Source organism: Taurulus bubalis (genome assembly GCF_910589615.1).
Source record: "Taurulus bubalis genome assembly, chromosome: 3".
Lineage (NCBI taxonomy): Eukaryota > Metazoa > Chordata > Actinopteri > Perciformes > Cottidae > Taurulus > Taurulus bubalis.
Genome location: NC_136591.1, coordinates 29,656,640 through 29,683,155, shown reverse-complemented (window position 1 = coordinate 29,683,155; position 26,516 = coordinate 29,656,640).

The window sequence follows — 26,516 nt, the reverse complement described above, 5'->3', positions numbered from 1 at the left end:
ATTGTCAAACTGCCACAAAACCTCTTAGAGTTGAGTTCAGGGTGAATGTTTGGATGTGCAAAGTGCCTGAATTAGATACCAGAGACTAAAGTCCTTGTCCTGCCAACTGTCTGGGTTGCTTTCTTTTACCCAGGGCGATGATCTTTTCCTTACTTTATATGCATCATTTGTATTTATTAGATTTGGGCTCCGGGAGGCAGCATACCAAAGCATGACATATTGCCATCTTTTAAAATTGATATGGTGAAAATGTTAGCAAACAGTTGCTTATCTACGCAGACATGGAGAAACATTTATACGGAGTGGTGTTGCTCTCCACCTGATGAACGTTACTCCTTGTTTTCTACGGGAGCTCTCTTTTGGTCTCCTCCGACTCCTGAGGGAAATATCAGGCTCTTCAGCTGATGGAGCTTTCACTGTGTTCAACAGCTGGTTCTTAACTTTGTTTGCTGCATCTGAAAACAAGGCTTGTGAGCACTGTGGGAATGAGCCAAAACAGTAGAGCTGCAGGCAGGAAAAAAGGAAACAAGAAGCTGAAAGATACTGAATTGTATGGTTTAATTTGATTGATTTGGCATAGGTACCCGGGTTGAAAACGGGTTTGAGTTGATTCATTTGACTGACATTGTGACATGATACAGCAATTTCTCAGTTAAAAATGCAATCCACAAATGAGTGCTGCGATTGACTGACGATTAGCCAATCGGCGCAAGGGGCGGGACTAACGCCATTCTTACGCTATTGTGAAGAGTTATTGTGAAGGGCATTGTGAAGCTGTGCGCCAAAGACGGCATGTCTTCTCAATTCCCCGACATCGTTTGATCATTAGAAACCTGGGGAAAAAAATAGTGGCTGCTCATCAGTGTTGACTTAAAATGCTGATCGATTGAAGCAGTACGTTGGTCTCTAGTGATTGTTTAGAAAAATCAAATACATCCCCACGGAAATAGTTTAGAGTGGAGGCAATGTCAGACTGTAAATTGAAATTGAGTTGACAATTCTGTCTATCAGGCAAACAAACTGCACCGACGTGTGTATGAATAAACATAACTGTTTTAAATATTAAACACTATATACTTGAATGTAATTGGTGGATTAAATGTGAATGTGAGTGTGAGAGAGTAGAGCTGTAGACCTTCAGAGTAAAAACATTTTTGCAAAACAAGGACCATTACTCAGTTGTCGGCGAGACTGGTTTAAAGTTAGAAGACTGTGAGTGTCCTCACATTTACAGTAATACTGTTTGTCAATGTGTTTGCATAAAGCTCTGCCTCTGTTTAGGCGGTCACATGTACAGTATATTACATCCAACCTGTAACGGTGAATACTGAAGATGGAAAATGGAATAAAATCAAACCTCTTTTTGAATTACAGCACCCATATATGAAAAGGTTTGATAACACGCTGCAGTGTTATAGGAATCATAGATCACCCTGAAGGTTATTATATAGGTTACAGCTATCTACCTGTTAATAGCTTGGGCAAGTAAAATATTTGTGGTTATGAAATATTTAATGAAAAGTCTTTCCCCCAAGTTATTATCTGCATTGGCAGATATGAAACATCATCTCTCTCATTGGGCTGATTTCATGTATGTCTTTCCAGTTCTTGTGTTTTTAACTTAAATCATCAGCGTGTACCTGCTCAAGCTGTTGAATTATTTTTTCTCGGATATCTATCATTTTTCTTTTGTGTAGTGAAAGTATTTGACTTTGTCTGACCGTCTCTCATAGAGAGAAAAGCCAAGCACAAGCCAGAGAGCAGCTGTAATCCACAGACGGGACCTTCCTGGTGAGTCTGACATCTATGAAAACTGAAGATGATTGAGTCTTTTTTGTTTCAGGTCTTCTTCAACCTTCAAAACCAGCTCAAGAAAGAAGGCTGCCACAATGTCACATTATTCTTTAAACCAACACAGGGGGAAGGTGGAAACGCAGGTGTTTCCCCTTGGCAACGTAGATCTTATTTTCCTGACTGCAGCAGTGTCAGCTTGATTGGCCTTTTTCTGACATTCTGTTAGCTTTTTGTGCACCTGCTCAATTTACACGATCATCATTATCATGGTGAAGTCAGGTGGGATTCACTTCCCATTCATTTCTATGTGGAATGAGCACAGACACATTATTTTTTTTTTGTAATTTACAACTTTGATTGTTGTTGTTAACCCGGTACCCTCAACTTGTGGGGTTGAAACCCTATCCATGCCATTTCATGTCTTTTATTTTCACAAGAAAATATATATTTCCAGGAAAAAGTGGTGGCAGCAATGGAGGTAAGTTAGAAATGGGAAAAAAGAAGAAAACAAACTGAAAGGGAAAAAGAGACAGCAACATACCGTTGTTCGTAGTCAAACAACGTTGTTCATAAACAACTAGTCAGAGAGATTGAAGTACAGCAATACCTCTCTGCCGCAACTGCACCATGGTACGTTGACTGCATGGTCTTGACCTTGGTTGACCCTATTGCTTTTTTTTATCATTTATTTACATGAGGGAACTCTTTCCTCAAGGTTTTGCTTTACAAATGTTTACTGTTTGGTAACACTGCCAAAGGAAAATATGCTCACCGCACATGCTAAGAATCTTCTTCTCTGGTATTTGCTGCATTGTTGACGTCGTAGCCTATATATCGCCACACAAAGGCCCGGTGAGCGCTTGGAGTCATTTTTGCGTTCTGGTGTGGACGGAGATCATTTGTGAAATGAAGCTCGTGTGGACAGAATTTGATTTTTAATCATACAAGAATATATCTGCTATATATAGATATCCGTACACGTTAACAAATGGAATTGATTTAGTCCGTGTTCCTTTTTATATTTTCATTATTAGAGTTTAATAAACACCACTAAAGGTGTTAAAATAAAGATTATGGTTATTTCGTTGTTTTTCTCAGATGTTTTCCCTCTTCTTCTTTTTTGGAGCACTTAAAAGGGCTTTTTCTGCCTTTATTTGATCGAGTTGAGGGGAATCACACCATATGTGTCTTAACCAAAAAGCCATCGAGGTGTCCCAAGAGAGAAAACCATCTGCCTCCTTTGACACACAGAATATACGTTGGGACAGCGCGTCACGTGGAGGTTCATACTTTCTCTATGACGTTGCAGCTTGTCTCTTTCTTGACAGTCTACAGATGTCGTGTATGGATGTTGGCAGAATAATGGTAAACACTGAGGTCATTGGCCAGCAGCATGATTCAAGCTTTTTTAGAGCCTCAAGTGGCCCCTCTGTCTCTTTGTTAATGATGGCTGACGGCAGTTGATGAGTGGGATCTGTCAGACATGGTGGAGGAGGCTGATGAAAAGTTCTCTTGTCTCAGAGCAATTAAGCTCTTTGGGAGTTGGTGTCACACCAGAAGGTGAAGTCATAAATGGACTGCTGGTAGGCTGTCTGAGTTTTTAGCACAGAGGACTGCAGAGATGGCAGTGTTGTCAGAGTGTAGACGACGAGCAGAGTAACCAGTGGAGAGCAGAGAGAGAAAGATGCGCAGGACACAGCTTTGCTTGTGGGGGTGGAGGTCCCTCTGCTTGATAGTGATGATGATAAATGAAGGGCTGTTGGAGCAGAGCCTGAACACCAGTGGGAGGGAATAGGGCGGAGGAGATTTTTGATCATTTCACTGTGTCTGGCATTTTTATAAAAGTTTCTGGAGAAGGATACTTTTATATAAAGGAGGCATGTGTCTTAGGTTTGGAAACAGTCACCCAGCCTTTTATAAATTGGTTTATATTTAGATATCTTGACCTGATGCAGCCTCCATATCATACAAATGAAGCTATATGAGAGTGGGAAATCTTCACCCTTTCAGGTCCAAGCCATTTTTACTATTTTTGGTTCGCCTGGTTTCCCTTTATAATAATGCATGTAAAACCACAACACTTTATTGCACAATGTGATTTACATCCCTTTTTTCAGAAAAACTGGGCTATCAGAATCTAGCTGATGTGAGGTCACAATTCTTTTTATTATTATTTATTATTTTCTACATCTATAAACCGTCTGATGTAGACATTTTCTTTCTTTGTCAATTGAAATAGTGGGACTGATTTTTTGTACATTAGAAAAATAAAACTACAAAATAACATACAGTGTGTGAAAATTGAATAATATATATATATATATATATATATATATATATATATATATATATATATATATATATATATATAAATAAATGCAGTATGTGTTACAGGGGGGGGTACGAAAAAGGACCCAAACGCCAGAGCAACAGTTCAAAAATAATATTTATTTCCAAAAACTAAGGACAAGCCTACACACGCCCACACGCCCACACGCCTACACGCCTACACACGCCTACACACACACACACACACACACACACACACACACACACACACACAGTAATACGCAGTACGATCCCACACTGAGCCACAAGACAAACAGGGTTTACATACACAGGGGAGGGGCAGGTGATTAGACACAGCAGGAAACAATTAGCAGACAGGGCAGACAATCAGACAATCAGAGGGGCAGGAAGTGCAGGGGAACATAGGACACAAGAGGCAAGAGCCTTAAAAAAAAAACAGGAACACAAAACACACCAACATCATAACAGTATCAGGTCACATTTTGTAATATATATTTTGCCAGCATGTTTTCTCTGTGCAGCAGATACGTGAGCAAGAGGGTCAAAGTTCAAGGTACAATGTCATCACGTAGGATGTCCTAATTGAATGCAACAGTACATATTGTGTAAGGGCGGCTGCTGCATGTACTAAACGTAAAAAGAAAAGTATGCAACTTAGACCACACTCGAGTGTCTAGGACGGGTAGAACATGGCATTCAAGAGATATTCTAAAAATACAAATTCAAATTTATTGATATTGTTAACAACATCACTGATCTCAGTTTAAAGTCTTTGGGATTTAAGATGTTCACAGCTCAGCAACATATACCACCTTTCACAGGCCACCAAGCAGGAAATTGGAAAACAAATTGTTCTTTATGTTTTTCTGACTTATCTATAATCGTATATTTTGATAAATTTAAGATAGATTTACATGTTCAAGCCTCTAAAATGTATTCAAATAAAATATTCTGATAAGGAAACTTACAACTGCAAGCATGAGCAAGCTGGGATGGGGAATCACAAATAGATTGTGTCGCTTTAAGAGGAAACAGTGGTGAAAGAAGTAATGTTGTGAGACAAATGGTTTATTTCTGAAGATATCCCCTTGGGTGCAAGCCATGGTAATAAACACAGTGATGATAGGTTCAAGGTCAGGTTATAGGTTTAAGGTCAGGTTATAGCTAACACTAAAATCACTCCCGGCATAGAAGTTGCTTTAAAGTCACATTCTCTATATTCCTTCCAATCACATGACATTATGTACTCACTCAAACAGCGAGACGATCCTTATGAATATATTTAATTCTTCTTTTTTCTGCATATATCACAGCTCAGCCCTTCATGCTTTTTGCTTCATCCGCTGCCTGCTTCCCAGAAGTTTAAATTTATCCACCTCGACCTGAATTAGGATTTAGATTTATGTGACTTCAGCTTGTTTTCGAGTCAATATGTGTTTATATTCAATGAGTTTATAACAAATAAATGTATGTTATGGTCGCAAAATACTGATGATGTCCTTTTTATTTAACTTTTGGTGCTCATTTGAGCTGAGCATGATAGAAATGTATGCACATCATCTCATGCTCCTTATATTGTCACTCACCTGAAACTCACAGGACGAGAAGCATCCCTCAAAACCTGTTGTCTACTACTTGTCACATTCATATTTTTATATTTAGGGCATCTTTGTAGCGGATATGGCAGCTATGTTTGGCGGCATAAAGTGTGTATTTTGAAAAGCTAAAAAAATAGAAAAACAATGTGTTGCAATATGGATTTTAAATACATACAGCCCTTTCCACAGTATAATATTAAGTAACAGGTTGATATGATAATCAGTTCAGACTCATTTGCTTTGAGGTTCTTGAAATATGAAATCATGTTTATTTTTTTTCTGTAAGGACCTTAAAGTTGGAGATTTGTCTTTCCACAACGGATCCCCTAAAAAAGTGTTCCTTGGGCTTATGCTGTGTTCACACCAAACGCGACACGATTTTGCGTCGCATTTACTGCGGCAGTTTACTCGCGCGACAATAAAAAGGTGTTCACACCAAACACGCGAATAAATCCGCGACAAAAGAGGCGTGGCTTATCTCCGTCGCTTCTCTCCGTGAAAAAGAAATATCTTTTCCGCTATCGACTATGGCATAAATAACCATTATTTCTGCGTTATACTTGTCGTGGAAGTCCCAAAAATGTCGGAACATCAAACGCCCTCGTATTTGGGTTCATAACATCATCCGTAGCCGTGAATTTCACCGACTCCTCCAGGAACTGCGTCTGGCTTATTTCCGTAAAACGGATATCGTTTCCACCATGGAAATAACCACTGGGTCTGCTTTATACTTGTTGTGTAAACTCCACATACGTCGGAACATCAAACTCCACCGTGTCTGGGTTCATAATATTATCCGTAGTCCCACAACAGCGTCTGAATGAAAATTCGCGTCTGTGCATTGACTTTGCATGTAATCTACTCGCGCGAATAATTCACGCCGCGTTTGGTGTGAACACAGCATTAGTCCCGCATAGCCAGACCTATCTTCCCAGCACTGTGTCAGTGCCAGAGAAAGGTCTGGCTCCACACATTATCATTCGGCTTAAGGGGAAAATTCTATTAGATCCTGCCAGTCAGACGAGTTCTGGCTCAACAAGATGTCCAACCAGGAGATATATGCTCAGACACCATCTCTGATTGTGCAAAACAGTCTTTAGACAAACATTATCAAGCAAAAAAGAGGAAACGCTAGCTTGTGAGGAACACTTGGCTGAATCTGACATGACCACAATGCTAATGAGATTGTATACATTAGTACTTTAAATGTCGGTTAAGTACTTCAGTAGTTCATGCTATGCTCCTTTATACTTCTACTTCACCACTGTTCAAAGGGAAATTGAAAGTGTATTGAGTTGAACGTTATGTTGATGAGAATGTGTTAAATGGTGAGAAAAATTGACTTGTTTGTACTGATAATGTTGACTAAGACAAATAACAATGTGTCATGCGCGTGTAGGTGTGAGGTGAGCCACCCCTTTGAGGAGTATGGTTCTGACTAAACTGATTGTTGTTGATTGAAGGGCCTATTTTAGGGAGATGTTGTTTGTTAGAAAGGCGTCGGTGTATTTGTTTACATGTGCTTGAGTTTAGTTTTGGCCAGGTAAGCCACATTTGTGAATAGTGCGTTACTTGTGTAGTTTGCCTGCACTGTGTTTTTATATTTTAAGTCATTAAGAAATTCAGTCACCTTCATAGACCTTCTGCGCTTCCTCACAGGCATTAAAGCTTATTCTTGACCTCGAACATTATGATGGCAAATCAAAACGGTTTCACTTTTTACAGAGTCTCAAACTCCATCTACTCAAGAAGGACTCAGTCCTTCAGGTATTTAACAAAACAAATATATATATACATATATCATTTTTATATTTACTCACTGTTTCAGTGAGCCACATCTCAGGGACTGTTGAAAGCTCAAGGTTAAAAAGGAGGATTGGGATGTCTTTTGTCAAATAACTGAACAAAAAATGGTTTCACAGTTGATGTATTTTTCTCTCACACATGTTAGAGACTGCATAAGTAACTGTCATCAGATTCAGTTTCTAATTCTTACATTGTGTAATTGTGATTGGTACATGGAAATGCATGACATCTTTTTCCAACGAAGCCCTGCTCGCTTCCAGCCAGTCAGAAAAGCTGAGACAAAAATACAGTATTGTTTAATGGGAAGTAAGAGTTTAACTAGCTGGTAATTGTGTGCTCATGTAGGACCCCATTGCTTATGGTGTCAAGCTGATTAAGAAAATGGGTTTTCAGCACCTTTAAGCTTACCTCCACCTCGACCAGCTGCAAAATTAAGCTGCTGTTTACGCGTAAAGGCATTTATTATTTATCACTCTGACGGCAGCCATTCTTCAAGAGGAGTGCAATACATTGGTAATGTAAGGCTTTTATTTGTAACTGGGAATTTCTACTTCTACTAAAGTGAAGCATCTAAATACGTTCTCACTATACAGGTCTGGAGGTGACCACACTACATGCTGAGGGATGAGGCTCCAGCTGCAGCAGCACAAGCTGTGAGTGAGCTGGTGACTCCCACACTTATGAGGAGCCCGAGAGCACTGCAATGTTCACTTCTCAGGTAGACACACAGGTATTTCTACTCCGCTGCCTTCCATCTATTGTGTGTGACAGGTGCTCAGGCGCTGGCTTATGATGACATTGTTGTGGGGCCTGAGCAGGTGACAGCCCGACGCCCAATCTATCGCTCATCTGTACCCCTTACACACACACACACACACACACACACACATCCTCTTTATTGTCTCCCTCACCCAATCATCTGAAGTACACCACACTCTCACATTTCTATCCCCAAATGGCACCTCCTCTTTATCCTGTCACAACTAACCAGGCTCCCAGGTGGCTGCTGGATTAGCCTCATGATGCTGCTTTATGGCACATGAATCAGGAAATGTATTACAATGAAATGCACAGATTCATGAAGGTAATTTTACATTGGAGTGATTTATAACACAGTGGTGGATTATACCGATACCAGATACCTGGAGGTTTGCAGCTGAGGGTTTCCTGGTGTGCTGTACATAATAATATAGAGTGATATAATATATAGCAATATATAACAATAATACAAATAAAGTAGGAGGAAGCACTTGTCCCAGAGGTTTCCATCCTTTAAATTGAAAGATTTATTAAATGATCATGTTTATGTTCACAAACATAGCTGCATAGTTGAATGTCACCAGGACACCGATACAATGCTTTTATATTAATGTTAAAAAGGTTGATGCCATTAGTTCTACATATTTCAACTATATTATTTTGTCAATATTAGGTCGTTTTTTCCAGCCACTTGGTACGGCAACTACTTGGCTACCTATCAGCCTCAGTAGCCTTTGCTATTGCAATTGGACATAAAACACAATCCCACAGTTGTTCGATCAATTCATCATTGACACTGTTTTTAACTCTAAGGCGTAACAGTGGCTTTTTATCATAGACTGCTTACAAAAATGTCACCCATTGGTTTATGGACGACTTTTATACAAGCTGTCTTTAGGACACTGCTGCATTAGCTTCACTTTTCAGTGTAATATTTAGCTTTCAATCATCATTAGCAGCATATGGAATGGAAATTTAAATGTATCTTTATATTTATATTGGGGTATTCTTTCCATCTATGTCCTGGCAACAGTATTCTCAGTCAACAAGCAAGCCATTGCTAGGAGGAATTAGCTTAGTGTTAGCAGTGGCGGGCCTTCAGGGCCTGCTAAGCCTTCTCTGCTGGCCTAAACAGAATCACAAAGTTATAGCTATTTTATATATATATATATATTTTTTAAACAGCTGCCGAACAGCATCCCGCCATGCGCGTATTTATGTATACGATATGAGACAGCAGGCCTAGGAAATGCAAGGCCCGCCACTGAGTGTTAAACATCGTTCAAAGAAACTTGTTAATTTAAAGAGTCATCATATCCCATCATCAGCCGCATTCTTGATACAGCCTACTGATATCTGATTGACTGTTTCTCCAACCAGTGGTAACAGCAGTCAATGGGCATAAGATCTGACCGATTCGAAACACTGAACAAGTCATGTATGTGGGCAGCAATTCAGAGATCTGGAACTAGGCTATCAACTACCTGCCTCCTGACATGTCTATGCAGGAAAATACCTTTACCTTTTACCTCCTACGTTACTTCTATTTACAACACACTTTTTTTCAGTTGTCATTCTACAGAGGACAATCCCATATTCCTTACACTGTATTTCTGACATCTGGTATTTGTGTGCATCCCATGTTTCTGTGCATTCTCATCTGTCAACAAAAGCAGCTCCAGAGTGCTTTTAATTCTTCATGGCCTGAAAACAAATGAATCTGGGTGTGAGCAGTCTACATTAAATAAGATGTATTTAACATCCTGAACATTAGCAGCAAACAACTGTTTGCTATGTAAAGATATACTGGAGTAACTTCTTCCCAGAGCAGAGGATGAAGTCACCCTTCATGTGTGTTGTAATCCAAGCTTCTCCTTGCTTTGCTTACATTGCCACGGCTTTTAGTGCATGTTAGCGGACCCCACTTGTTGGCTACAGCTGATGACGCTGTCCTGACCGATAGCGCCATCGGGAAAGGGCAGACCCTCTGATTCCTCCTCAGGAAAAACTCTGTTAGCTTTCTCAGCACATTCACCATTGTATGCACTTTCATCCAGTGGCTTGCTGTTGCCATGTTGAGAACCATTGAGAGGCATTCAAAATGCTGCCAATCTTGTATCTTGCACCTTTAACCAAAAGATACCAAACTGCTCTGCCAGACTTTGATCCTCCCATACAATGCTGCTGTGTTCAATGCATTCCTATCACTTTGTGAACACCAGGGCGGGAGCTACAGATCACAGTTTATATTCCAGACACAGAAATCCCGGATGCAGGCCTTAAGAACATTGTTTGCTGTCAAACCTATTTAAGTAATTGCTAAGGGGAAAATAAAAAGCCCTAATAAATTACTGAATGAAAAGGTAGGGCGCCATAAGAGATGACCGATGCGAATTGAGGTTTCCTGTGCTTTGGTACGTTTCATCCCGATTAATGAAAATGAGGTCCCTCAACACAGAAATGACCCCAAAGATGAGGCAATCCTTTATCTCACCCTCTCATCCGACAAGGATTATTGATTCATGAATGTAAATGATCGTTCAGGGCTTGATGTGCCCTTGAAGGTAGTCTCTCTCTCTCTCCTTTGCATCTTTTATCCAGTCCATGTTGGCTGCAGTTGGTTAAAATGAAGCGTGACGTTGGCAGTTAGGGGCTATTCTTCCTATCCTGCAATATTCATACCCTACTGCATTATATTTGTTTCCCATCTCAATGGAAATTCCCCATTTGTGCACTGGTGCCTTTGCAGCTCCGTAATGTTGATAGACGTAAAGGAATCACATTATTTTGTGTGCAGCCATGGACTAATCTCCTAATAATGAGGTCCATCTGCGGCAGTGACAACAAGTACAGCACCTTCACTTTAATACTCTTCTCTTGGTTGACACAGACAGCATTATATTGCCAGACTAATCCACTGTCCGATTTCACGGCCTCCCAAATCTAATTTACCATTCCATTTGGGACTCAGATATTGCTGTTGTCAGTACACCTGTTGATTGCTAACACTGCTTTCCTCGTGCACCTGCCTAACGTTTTACGCACACACAATCACACACATACACACACACACACCCCTGCTGCCTGCGCTCCCTAAAATGGTTTCTCCCACATAGTTTCCATAGCAACAGTCCAGTTTTAGTGTTCTGTTGTTTTTCCACAGACGGAGAGTGGCTAATTTTTCAGAATGAGGGTCTTTGATGATAAAGAAAGCTAGGTTGTGAGATTTACATAATGAATGGATGCCACGCTAGATCAGTCACCACCTAGCACTGATGATTGCTTTTTGATGAATTTATTTCCTCCATGTCCTTAGGTATCTCAACTGTGGCAACCCTTTGTGTCCTAAAAGAGCAATGCCCACATCCATCTTTTTAGGTCAGTCTTTGTCTCTTTTAAAATTGTAGTCAGATTGCACATAACCTGAGGGCAAATGCCAACGTGTCGCTTGACACCTAACACCACGGTCTTTACAAGAGAAAATAGCCGATATGCTTCTTTTTTTGATGTGAAGTCTTTTTGAGGTCACTCATATAGACGTTGCACCTTGGGGTAAACAAAACACTTCATGCCAACCTTTTCTCAGGATTTGAACTCCTTCTCACGTTTCTTTTTTCTCATCTGCCCCCTGCCAAGTGCAAAGAGTGTGTTTGAGTACATGTATGTGTGTGTAAATATGTATACATCCATATATGTTTGTGTGTATGTGCAGGGGGAGGTCAAAGGAATGAGAGAATTTAATCGCACCCTGACAGATGTGTGCGGTATTGATTTGTGGCCGTTCCGGGCCCTTTGGAAGGGACATAAACTCTATCAGAGCGACCTCCCATCTGGGTTTTCACCACACGTTACATCCATTTGTGTGTGTGAGCACATGTGCGTGTGTGTTTTTTTTTGGGGAGTGCAATGGTGAAGCCGTCGTTCTCGTTAAACCACTCCAGCAATCACAAGGGAAATGTATAGTTCTCGAATGGAAATGGTCGATTCTTCAATGGGAGAAAGCAAACCTTCTTAAACAAAATTGGGATCAGGTTTGCGTTTCAGGGCACAAAATATTACAGCTGCAGTTTAGGCGCACTGAAAGAATGCCAAATAGTTAGGGAGTTGGGTTCCTCTATTTGTCCGGGTGAGTGCTGGCTTTGACCAAGGGTTTCTACTTTCCTCCAGAGAGATGACTGAAGTTACATGACCTCTGATTTGAACTGGTGCCATTGTGATCTGACCCCTTCTGTCTCTTCTGACAACTTGTCCAGCTCGCCACACCCAAACACACTTACACACTCTGTATTACTCTCTGGCACTCGCCTCAGCACCCAGGGGGCTAGAAAAGAGAGTAAAAAGTGAGACCCATTCTCCCTTCACCTCCTTGTTGCCAAATGGATCGGAGAGAGGGACTGTGTTTACTGCCATGGCTAATATCCTCGTTAACACTAATCTGTGGGGAGTGTGAAAGACGAAAAGGAGGACTGTTCAAGAGGGAGAAAGAGAAGGGAGGTATGGCTGGGGAGTGAAAATAAGTTTGGGAAAAAGTAAAAGGAAGAGCCAGACAGACTGAATGGCCAGTGGACTGGTCTGGGCACTTGATAGCTTCCCTGATGGACTGCGATTGGCTCATTAACCCCTGCTCTTCAGGCTGGCGGTCCTGCATGCTCCCCTGATATATATTCAGCACACACTACCTCGCAGATCCCCCACATACATGCAAACAAATATGCTCATTAGTAAGCCAATGACGTGGACAAGCATCCACATGCAATCCATTTCTTCATTAGACACACAGCCAATGGATCATTACGCTAAGTGCGTTCTCTGTCAAGACTGAACTTTGAACAACAACAACAACAACAACAACAACAACATCTGAGTGGTGTAGTGCCGTGCAAAGCTCAGATATCCACTCAAAAAAAGATGGCCTCCAGGTTAGGTCTGTGGCAAGAAATAAAGGAGCAGTTGTCCGTGGAGCAGACAGAAGCGTTTTAACCTTTAGAGTGTAAAGATGCATCTGGTAATCAAGAGAGTAGATAGTAAAAAAGCCTTTTAATTTCGCGGAAGTTTGTTTTGTTTTTGGAAATAGTTCATTTCTGTAAAATGCCTCCATTAATCGGAGAGTTTAAGTGCTTAGCTTTTTTTGAATGAATCACATTTTAAGATGTAAAATGGCTTACAAATGCATACTTTTTGATGGCTACAACTGTTCATTTTTGACAAATACCACATGAAAGTCAACACATTATGATACAAGTGTTTTGCAGCAACTGTGTTATATAGTTGCTGCTCAAAGTTTTGTCACTTAATGTGACACAAAATCTCACTTTGGCTGTTCTTTCGCTGCAGAAACAGACTCTCAGCCCATTGCGCTGTTAAAATGATAAATGCCACAAACCAAATTACTTGGTACTTAAAAACAACTCCAAACACAGATGGAACTGTGTCGGCCCAAGCTTATAATTTCCACTCTGCAAGTGCTCAAACTTGTGCTAAAATTCAAACGGTGCATCTGCACAGAGGCAAAAAGTCAGCAAGGATAAGAACACTGTCAACGTGACTGGTCCTCCATTGTCAGCCATTTCTCAAACACGGCCAAACATTTTGTTTTCGTTGTCTCCCCTTCTTGATCACATCTCACCCTGTCAAAACATAAAGCTATTTTATTCATGAATCATCCCTGCAGATGTGTGTCACAATTTCAAATAATAAATGGAAGTCTCGAACAGAAAATGTTGTTATACAAGCCGTGTACAATGAAAACGCCAACATGACTATAGCCCATCTAGTGCATTATTTGCTGTAAAATAACGACTCAAACTTGAACTTTGACTGCATTTCCAGTGGTAAAACAACAGGGTGCAAGCACTAGTCACACATCTCCGCCAGAGCCTGCTCGTTTGCTTTGTCATGTTTTTGTTGTTATTTCTGAGGTTTTTCACATGCAAATCTGGTTATGTTTTATGGCCACATTGCTGTCAGATTTATATCGTTCTGCACTTAAGGTTGTATGTGATAAATTCCGAGTGACAAGGGTGGAAACGTGATTGCCAGGTTGTAAAACACTCAACATTGGGCTTTTGCTTGCATGTGCTTATCGGTTTGTTGATGAAGAGTCAGGCAGAGGGCAAAGGGGGAAAGGGTGCACATAGCTTACTAATTAGAAGGGTGTGGTGACGTTTGAAATGTATTTATGTGTTTGAAATACAAGACATTTAATAGCTGTAATGCATGAATCAAAACTAGCCGCTGCTCCTAAAATCTTGACTGATTGCCTGTATTGATGTTAACAACTCAATGACGACTGTAAAACATTTGGTTCAGTTAATAATTGAGACGTCAGAAATGGCTGGGGCTTTAGAAGTCCAATTGACTGTTTGCTAAACCCTGCCTCTATATGGTAAATGTCCAAGCTTAGAAATCATTAATGGACAAAACAGGTGTGCCCTGCTTTTCGAGACTTCCCATAACCCTTTTCAGAAGATCCACCAATTGCTTATCTTGACACTATAGTTTAGTGAGTTAGTCAATGCATCTGTGACTATGGATTAAGATGTCAGCCTGCCCTGGATTCCATTTACTCTTCATTTATTTAATATTCTCTTGTTATTTTTTATCTATTGTTGGGGAGCATTCAATGCCGTGTCTCTCACTGATTTCTATTTAATGAACGTCATTGATTTGCCCTCATCAAAGCTGCATTAATCACCATGAAACTGACAGTCTCCATGTGTGTTCATCATGGTTACTCAACTAGAAAGCCTGCACACATTTTTATCCAAATGTGAGCAAATGTCTGTAGAATATTTGAATAAACCTTGTGGCATATCCTTTATTAGTCATTCACGGCATGCCTAAAGGTTTAAAACATAAGTATGTCCAGCTGTGTGCACGTGCATGCATAGAAGCATGTGTCAGGGCCTTTTTAAGGCACTTGGCCGTGTCCATAAACTGGGGTTGAAAAGCGGGCAACCCACAATTACTTCTTTGGTCTTAACAATGTTTCTCATGCAGCTCTTCTAGGGTGAGAGGCACTAGCAGAATGTATACTAAGCTCCATCGCTCATACTCTGCATGCTCCAGCACCTGGAGGATGGGCCGAGCATCAGCTCCAGGGCTCTGAGTCAATATTAATCTGCCAATATGAAACACTGGATTATCACTGGGGTCGATTGCCCGGGCCTCATGTAAGAGAAGCGTATAATGGGAGGGAGAGTCGGAAGGAGGGAGAACAAAATGCACAGGGCTGGAGGAAGGCTGGGGGAGCGATAGAAAACTTCCAGCGCTTCTGCATGATAAACCTTGTCATGTGTCTCGCTCGTGAAGCGCCCTGAAATTGATTTGAATCATGAAGAAAGTGCTACAGCAGAGGGCAGAATTACGAGAGGAGGAGGAGGGAGTAATATGAGGAGGGAGCCAAGGGCACTGGAAAGGTGGCTGTCATTGCATGAGCCCATCTGCTGGGGGGTGTGTGTATACATTACACATGTACTGTGTGTGTGTGTGTGTGTGTGTGTGTGTGTGTGTGTGTGTGTGTGTGTGTGTGTGTGTGTGTGTGTGTGTGTGTGTGTGTGTGTGTGTGTGTTGCATCGAGAAGGTTGAGGGGGACAAAACATAATGTAGGCCTCAAGGCTTTAAGAAAACATGCAGTCATTTATTTGCAATTTCCAAAGTAAAACTTGGAGGTTAAAACTAAGTTTCAGTATAAGTAACAAAAACTACAGCTGTTATTGAACCGAGTCCAACTTTCTTCATATATTTCCCAGGACAAATTGGCCTATCAATGAGGGTTTCTCAAGACTTGAGAAGGTCATCAACAACTACAAACAGTATCCTATCTGCCTTAAACTGCACATAAAAGCAATTATGCGTTCTTTATTCAGCATAAACATGTTGTGGGAAAAATCATAAGATTCCAGTTTAGTATTTTACTTACAATAAAGTGTTCATTAAAGCAATCACATCAATCACATGGTCGCTTGTATCATTGAACCCATAAAGAGTTATTACCACACTGAGTGTTTTAGTGTCTTTCAGCTCATTGTTTAGTTTTTTTGGCAGGCAAACTGTAACTGTTTTAAGTGACTCTCACCACACGAATAGTGACATTTTTGACATCACATGCAGCTGTTTATGGCTCTCTCTCAGAACTGACTGTACGCTACCTGAGCAGCACTAACCAGATAAAGTTAGCAACCAGCTGGTGAACACAGTGGAACATTTAGCAGCTATTGAGCCAGCAAGGCAGAGCTGGTATTGGACTTTATCAGGTGGCCAGAGAGACTCCAAATGAATGCTAATGCTCCAGGATATCTGCTGGATGTCTAAATGGCCATCAGTTAAGCCTTGAAAAGTGATTAAACGGTGTTAATGGTTGTCTCTTCTCTGAACTTCTCTTTTCATCTTTCCTATTTCATTCGTCACACAACCAACACTTCACAATAGACTGTCCAACCAAATACACCACTGTAAAAGCCTTTGTGGTGATACCATTAAAAGGTGTGAGTCGTATTTGAACAATTATCAATTCTCGCCTCTCTATATAATTGTTAATTTTATCCCCGCCATTTGGAATAGGTATGAACACACTGTGGTCAGACAACACTAGCATGTTTCCAGTCCACCTTGGCTTTTAGCATGTGTAGACACAGAATGCACCAAGTTGTTTAGATGGGTATATGGTGCTGACAAACCGTGTGTATGTGTGTGCGCATCTGGGTTTGTCAGTATGCCATCTCAGTGTGCAGTGATTGCCCTGAAGAGCAGTAAAACATCTCGCAGCACATGCCAGATTGCAGCCTCCTTCCAGGCCTTTAAGCCTCCTCATCTCCTTCCCCACAGAGATCACTTTTGACTCTTTGTCCTCCTTGACCTGCTGTTGAACTCCCCCTCCCCCCCCCATTATGCTACAGAACCCGTCCCCTCACATGCATGCACTCCACCCTACAGGCTGTTGTTCCCACCTCCCCACCTCACATCTCTTCTGGGCCACAGATCGGGCTCCGGCTCCCCGACAGCCCTCTCTGCAGTGCGACACTTCGTTCCCGTCCGTTGCCTGCTGCCCGCCTGCTAATCGGGATTGGTGGGGAGGAATGGATCGCTGTGAGACATGGCCGCCCTCTGGAGCCCACAGAACCAGGCCAAGGTCACTCACATCACTCTTGTGTTACTGCAGCCCACAGCAAACAGGGAAGGAGAGAAAGAGGGATGCAGGAGTTAAAGGAAACAGCGATAAGATTGCTGCTGAGCAGTGCTTTGCAGTTGAATGAGGTCTTGTGAATTGAAGTGAACGCAAGTCAATAACAAGACCAGGGTTCATTTTATCTTTTAAATTAGCGATTAGAATGAAAGCTATGGAATATTATTATCATATCACATGCCTATTTACTCCTTTTGATTAAATATGCAGGCATGTCACTGTGTTTGTGTGTGAGCTTATAGGTAACCTATTTTCTGCTCTCTCCTTGATCAACACTCATCAATAATTCACTCATGGCCCATTAGTTTTGAGAGAAATGCCAGGGAGCAATATAAACCCGCTCAGGAATTTATTTCTTATTTATTGTGTGCAGAAACATATGGCACAAGAGCAGTTCTCGTTGAGGATGTTTAGAGAAGCTTCACTGGGCAGAATAGTTACACGGCACACTTAAGGCACACAGCTTGCCGTTAACCTTGAGATAATATTTACATCAATTCCAATCCAGTGCCACATCAGATTGTTGGGAGTGAGCAATAGAGCTTTTTTTTTTTACACTTTTACAAAACACACTCACCAGACATATCTTCTCAGATCTCAGTTAGTTGTTACGGTGGGCTGTCACTCAGTGGGCCTTTTCCCCTTAAAGCTGACGGTGTGTTTAATGGAATAAGTCGAGAGATGGATACTAAAGTGAGGGCCTCTGTCACAAAAGCACATGGTGTTGTCATCAACAAGGCTGTTTTTTTTTTTCCAGCCCATTGACTTTGCTGTAATTTGCACTCTCTGGCGTTCTCTTCTCCCTCTGCCGTCATTATTTCAGACAATGTTTTAGAAATCACAGGCGGTTTCCCAGCCAGTGTTCACACATTTGTCATTGCATGTCAGCAGGGCCTGAGGATTTTGCTGCTTCATTTGGCAAAAAGCAATTGTGTGCGTCAAGCTGCGGCTGTGTCGTGGAAGCTGACACACACCTGGATTGAAAAGGTCTCGTGGGTAAAGACGCTTCCGATGTTATTAGGGAGGCGTCCTTGGTTGTGGAGTCCAGCCCATTTTACATGTCCCACCTGCAACCGTGGGACTCGTGTCTCTTTTGTCTGGTTTTTATCCACACGCTTGTCTCTAAGCCCTCTCAAGGCCTGAGCATCCCCTCTTACTCCTCAGCGAAAGCTCACACCTTAACACACCCTGGTTCCTCACCGAGTCTTCAGCGCTGTTTCCAAAGCCCAGCTTCCAGATCCTGCAATCTCCCTTTGGCTGTACACACTGGATTGTCACCATGATTTTTGATTAGGTGCTTAAAATGATTGTATTTTACTGTTTGAAGAGAGTATAGTGCAACATAATTGAGTACCACTGGATAGGGACCAAGGCAGTGAAATGTCATATGACATTTTTTACATCCTTATTTTGCATAATTTTTGTTGTTCTTATGGTTTTCAATATAGTGTGGTCACTAATTGTTGAGACATGGGGAATTAAGGTGGCATTCAGTAAAGAGATAACAATGCCATAGTGTAATAATGTAAAAAAATATCTGTTACAAGTTTAAAAAGTAAAACTACAAGTTTACAATATGTATATATTTAGTATTTTAAAATAGTACTTTGTGCATACATTTGTGCACCTTGTATTTGGTGGCTGCAGCCGCTGTTTCGTTATTGATTCATGTCCGTGTTGTCTGCCTTAGCGGTGCGTTATTCTGCTGTCAATTTATGCAGCTAATTGCATGATGCACCCGCCTCTGTGTCGTTATTGTTTCATGGCGATGATCAGTTTTAGGCACAAGCTACAAAGTGCTTGTCTTTAGAAAATACATTTATTGTTGGTTTAAACAAAAGGCCATGGCATTGTAATACACTTTATTTTATAACCTAAAGGTGTTCTTTAACTGAACAGTTCCTTCACATGACATCATTGTGTAGTTTTTGTCTTTCGTTCTTTATTTCAAGATGATGAGCAAGAGAGGAACTTTTCTTGGATATTGGATATTTTTGCCTCTAAATGACTCTAAAAGTCATTCAAATGAATCTGAAAAGAGGCCATCACTGTTTGGCTATACAGGCTAACAGACCACAACAGGTTGGGAACCACTGCTTTAATATAAAGTAATTTAATTCAGTGTGGCATTATAAACACCACTACTAGGGGAGACTTGATCATTGGGTGCAAAAGCAACGACATGCCCCTAAATGGCAGCAACACTAAGTAGTTAATTGCGGATGTTTGGGAGAAGAGTGAGAGCCACAATCCCATTACTGACACTGTTGCAGCCGTGAAGGCAGTGAGCAGTTTAAAGAGCCCTACAGGGTGGGTTTTCACAGCAGCCTCCCGTCTTGCCATTTTTCAAACAATACAGCTGTCAGATGGGCTGGATGAAGCCTCTGTGGATCACGTGGAGGGCGGCAATCTGTTCCACTTTGCTATCGACTGCAAGTCTAATCCATTACTGCCACTGCAAGAAATATTAGAGTAATCTGATCACAAATGGAGCTGATTATTTGTGGGATTACTCAGAATACATTTGGTGGGGAAAATGGTATTTTGATTGTGAGCGCAATCGTACACATCTTGAAACAATTGCTGGAGATAACACTAATGAAGTTGCAGCTAGAAAACTGAAATTAATTGCTTTTCAGCTGAGGAAAAGACAACCTAAAAATTATTTCACCAGCAAGTAATTACAATTTTCAGCTGGTGATACTACCTATGCTTCTTGGTCACTCTCATCCAATGATGGGACAAGCTTTCAAGGAGGACCTTGAGGCAGATCACAGACGTGTCAGAGCATTAGAGTTCATTAGTGGCTCAGATTGTGGACATTACTCCGCCTACTACTGCAAGACATCCACACATTTATTGGTAAAGGACTTCATGGTGTCACGGTGCCACAGCAAACGCTTTCATGTTCATCAAAGATCAAACTCTCAAAATAGTCTGTTCACACACTGCTGGCATCACACATTCACCTCTACGGCGTGTAACTTACACTTCATCAGCAGTCACTGAAATACGATTAAAGTCTGCTCACCAAAGCAGCAGCAAAATAAGTGATAACTTTTTGGGAGTCACGTTTTAATTTGGCGCCAGACAAGTAAATATTAAAATGGAGTGGTATTAGTCACCTCACACATATGCTTGTCTCGATACATATTAATGTGCTCCACCCCTGGTACGAGCAGCGGCCGGCAGGCATGAATATTCCCTCTGATTTCAATGCACACGGAGCATTAAAATACTGCCATTAACATCATTAACGCCATGGAAATATATCAACAAGTCATGTTGAATTAGTGTTAATGTGCCCGCTGAAAGGGCACACGCTCCCCTCCGCCCGGATGAAATGCCAGCGTGCTGTTTTCTGCTCAGCCTGGCAGGAGGCCGGCTCCGGCTGCCCACTCATAACCCTCAAACACTTGCTGTTGTCAGGGAAATGGATCAGCCTTTCTGTTGCGCTAAATTCTTTTTTTATAAATTGGATTAATTGGAGTAATAGGAGGTTGTCTTACCCTCCCTGCCATGCTTTTTATGTCTCGCTAATTGCTCTCCCCTTCCCTGCCTCCCAATGTCTCTCAATTTCCAGATAATATTTGCGCTTGGTGTCTCATCTCCCGTTTCTTCAATTCCCTTTGTCAACCTTTCACGTAAATGATCTCCCATCTCTTTGTCTTCCCTCTTTCTGGTTTGTTGTTGTTGTATTCTATCTGGACATTGTTTGCACCCTCAATGACTTTGAGGTGGAAACACACTGCTATTCAAAAGAGACGCTTATCTCACTTCCTTTGCCGAGGGTTGCTCTCTCTCTGCTCTTGCAGCTTCGTGAACAGTCAGTGGGTTAATGTCAAGAATGACATGCGCACATGCAGAGCGAGACAGAAAGCTTGAGCTTACATACCTGCACACACTGTACAGTACACACAAACAAGACGGACTCATGCTTGAGCCAAAACATACACACCCATATGTTGATCCAGAGGATGGGAAGAAATGTGTTGCCATGGTGAATGCATGGATGTGCAAATCAGTGTTTCCTTGTTACTGGTTTACGTGCACAGAGAACCAGCTGTTGGCCATATTGCCATGCATTTATAATTTACATTAACATCCAATAACTAGCATTGTGTATTTCTGTTAAGATGATTAAAGTAACTGTCTGTACTTTTTTTCCCCACAGCATTTTTCCTCATCCTGTGTTGGCCCTGTATGTACCTCTATGCTGACAGCAAATAAAACATATGCAACAGTTTTGATCATTGATTCAAAGAGTTTTCCAAGCAAACATGCGATTAAAGTGCTGATTCCTGCTGAAAGAAATACTTTGACATTTTGTTTAAGCTTGCTGAGAGTAAGATGGGATGATCAATATGTCATCTGTCTGCTGAATATGAACCTACAGACAGCAGCTGGTAGCTCAGCTTCGGGTAAAGACTGTACACAGCGAGCCTGGCTCTGTCCAAAAGTCAAATAAAATCAGTCGATAAGCACCCAATCATAAACATGGTTTAATACATAGAATAACTGAAAGGGAAACACAGCTGCCTCTAGCTTATATTTGCCGTAGAATTGTGAGTGTGTTATCAATCTTGTCATCCTCTAACTCAAGCAAGAAAGTACATTTTTATATTTTTTTTAAACATCAAAATATTGGTTTAAATGTGAGGTTTTCCTTGTCTTTGAATCATGTGATAGTTGATTGATCTTTGGGTTTGGACTGTTGGTTGGATACAAAAGGACATTCCAAGATGTCACTGTAGGTTCTTGGAACTTGGAATTGGAATTTTTTAGGGCTGTCCTCAGCCAACAAACGTATTCATCAGCTAACATATCGTGTCAAATAATCGGCTATCAGATTAAGAATTAAGAATTAATTTTCTTGTAAATAAATCATTAAGCATGAAAAAGCATCGATTGAGCATCGTCGATTGAGGCAAAAACAAACGATTAAGTTTAGTTAGTCAACTAATGGACTAGGAGACTGTTTTCAGACCATAACACATTAACTAATAATGAAAAGAGTTGTCAGTTGTCGCCCTCATATATTCATCCCAAAGTTTCAGTATGTGCAGACAAAAAAACAACTGGAATAACTAACTGTAATCCATGTAGCTCTTATACAAGCTGTATATTCTAACAAAGGAGTGACTTTTATGTGCGTCAACCTTAATCATTCACCGGATTTATCTGCTAATCAGGTTAACACGAAACTTCTGGCAACAAAGGACAAAGTCTAGTTGTTAAATGTTTTGCATGTGCAGTATAACCTGCGGAAAGAACTAGGGGTACAACAGAACAATACAACCTGTAACAGCATGACGAATGTACAGTGCCAGCACTTTGCTCCCCTTGCTGCTCTCTCATTGTGCGCTGTGTATCTGGTGAGATGCCATGTGTCTGAAAGTGGGAGGGAGGAAATGTTTTATGACTTTACTGTATAAATAGGATTTTTTCTGTCTCTCTCTCAAACACACACACACACACACACACACACACACACACACACACACACACTGACAGTCTCACTTGCCAGAGCGGATGGGACAAATTTATGTCCCGAGTATCCGACACTCGCTGATGGTTAAAGATGACTGATACTGAATGAGTTATAAGATGCTTGCGGGCCAGAGGGTCCATAAATCCCAGACTAGGCCATGTCACACTGCCCGGCCAAGCCTGCTCTTGCTTATTAATAGCAATTTACCCACCTTGTGTTTGATGCAGTGCGGCTCTGGCTGGCCAGTCCACTGCAGGCCGCTCCCCTCTGTACTCCACTCAAGGTTCAATCCCTGTTTCAGGCGGCTGCTGTTGGGGTTGAGGGCTACACTGACACCTACTGGTTACTAGTCGTACTTTCATTTTAAACCGCCTATATCCAAATTAACCCATGCAGTGATCCTCATACTGGAGTGATGATAAAAAATGTTACCCAGCTAAAGGTACTAAGGGTGCACGCCACATCGGCTGCATTCACATGCTGATTTGTCCATTAGCCTATGACTCTTTGGCAAATGGCAGCCCATTATTAAGGTGCGATGAGGGACGACTAAGCCTTTAAGAGTGGCTTAAAATCTCCTCTCAGACACTAAATCACGTCCTACTTTCCCTCATTCTTTTCAGAAAAAACATTGTTGCCTTTCATGAATTACGCGACCGAGGAAGTCCTCGGAGTGGTGTCCTACTCTGGTTATAATACATCTTGCTCACTCCCTCTCTTTTTAGAACAGGGGCTGGTTAATCACTCACTGTTTAAATATGGAGGATTGTTTCAGGATTGAAGTGCTTTCTCTTAATCTTACTTTCCCTGCTCCCCGTCTCTTAGACCCCTGCCTACTCATCACACATGTGTGTTGTGTGGACCTATACATCTATCTTTGTGAGGAACAATTTAAGTTGTAGATCTCCAGAGTGAGTACATTTCTTTAAAGGCCTGTTTGAGGGTTTAGATGTGGTCACTCAGAGGAGAATGAGGTTTAGGGTAAGGGTGATTCAGATGTGATGGGTAAGGTTTGGGTAAGGGGCTAATGCATTATATCCTGTGTCCTCACAAAGATAGAAGTACAGGTGTGTGTGTGTGTGTGTGTGTGTGTGTGTGTGTGTGTGTGTGTGTGTGTGTGTGTGTGTGTGTGTGTGTGTGTGTGTGTGTGTGTGTGGTATCTGTTTGATTCGGTAACTTGTAATGTAGTTCAGAGCTATTTCTCCTCTGGGGCCTCTTCATCACTAACATGTCTTTTACACTCCACCATCATCTCATCGAGCACTAATTTTGTTCTCTCTCTCTCACACACACACACACACACACACACACACACACACATACACACACACACACACACACACACACACGCACACACACGCGCACACACGCGCATCCACACTCTCTCCCTCCCGCCAGGTAAATTAAAGTTATTGGCTCCGAGGCGAAATAGTAATATCAACATGTCATCACGGGGGGTTTTATTAATATCAGCAGGATTATATTGACAGATGATGAAATTGTTTTACACAGATGATTATAAATCCTCAGATGGGATGTGGCATTATAAGTTGCTATTAACAATACATGTGTCCCCATTTTCCACTTAATACCTACAGTAATGTCCTCAGCAAAATTAATATACTGTAATGGTCCAGTGGTTGGAAAAAAAGACACTATCACAGCTATTTTGACGGGGTACCACTTAATAAACATGCTGTATTGATCCTTCATTGGGCCACAGTGAGAAGCACTTGTGGTTTTGATAGTATGAGCGCAGGTTCAGGCCCTAATCCATGAGAACATTACATGTAGTGTAGTTTATTGTCACTTCAATATTGACTTTGTCCTATTGATTTATTTAGCACTGCAGAATAGTCCCTTTGTTCTTGGCTTTAAATTGATCTCCTCAATTACCCTGCAGAATATTCATTTTAATAAGTGAGGTAGTATTTAGTCTCAAAATCTCCTGCTGTAATACTCTAATTCCACAGGAAAATGTTCTTACCAAAATGCATTCATCAATGGAGTAAATGTTTTTCCAAGAAGGACATTTTTGTCCCAAAGAGCTTCACTTCTTGTTCTGTAGATGTAACTTTTGTGGTTTGAGGTTGTTTGAGACTATTCATTCCCACATAATTGTTACAGTGAGAAAGTGTGTCTGTTCATGTTGAAGAATAAACGTACGAGACCTTATGAGATATAGTCGTAAAAGAATATGCTAGAATGTAAAGGAATGTCAGCCAGATCACTTTTACAAACATCACCTTGACCTGGACGAGAACACGGTCGACTTGCTAGAATCTGATTGGCGGAAAGTGGCGTGAAGGGAGGTATATAATTCAGACTCTGCTCTTGAGGAAATGTTGAAGTTGTTGTAAGATTGTATTCTTTAACAAAGTAATAAAACGACTCCCCGCTGGTTGCTCGATATCTGAAACCTGCCTCCAGCTTCATTTGCCACAACATTTAGTCGTCCTCAACCTGCAATTGGTGCACTGAGTTTGTGTGACCAGAATGCAAGTCAAGGTTGAGTCTAATGCCTTTATGAAATATTAACACAAGGTGGTGCTCTTGTCCTCTGGAAGAGCCCCTTGTCAACCTGATGCTCCTTTGGCCGTGAGACTGGTGAACATTAACTGGCTTTTTGATGTTTTCAGCAGTTGGTCCACATATTTACAGATATATGATTGATATATGTGTGTTGCATCATAGTTTTCCAAATGAAATAGGTTTAAAGCAAATAAATAATAACAATATTATTATTTTAAGTATGTAATATTAAGTTTCCATACTGATTTATGGGTATTGTGTTTGATAAACTCATTGTAATAAAGAAACTGTATACAGATTCAATGATTACACCAGATAAACAATTTATTTTCAGAGCCCCAAGAAGAATATTATTGAATGATATGATAATATTATCTCGACAATACAGTGCCAGTATTGCATGAGGAGAAATAAAGTGTTCTTCTCTTCCATTAGGCAGCCAGGGCTCAATATTAGGACACGGTGCGTTATCCGTCTCAGTTGGCACAGCCCTCGTTAAATTGTTTAGAAAATTGCACAGGGCTATTTGAATGTGATTAAGACACAAATTGAGCACGCTACCTACCTCCTCCTCATTGCTCCTCCTCATCGTCTCTGGACGATGCACATGTCAGGCATGTGTAGTTGGAGAACAGAGGGAGGGGAGATGCTGTGCAGAGCTCCCCTGCATCCTTGACCCAGTCAAGTGGGAACTCTACAGTAGAACAGCATCAAATCTGCAGAGAATAGTCATGTTAGGTGTTTATTACTCAGCAAGGTTGTGTTGGTTTGAGAGTGAGAAGAGGAGATGTGTTGTCGAGTGGGCCGAATGTGTGTGTGTGTTTTGTTTTAAAGAGGGCAGGCAAAGCTGGAGCATCCCATAGCTGTGATTGAAGCAAAGACCCACCCCGCCCCTCTCTTCTTGCCTCTCTCTTCCTTTCTGCGGCCCTCTGTGGTCCCCTGGCCGTCCCCAAGTCATTTCAATCTAAATGCAAATTTCATCAACCTCCCTCTAAAAAGACTGATATTAGTATCAAATTCAATGTGTTACGGCTGTGTCGTG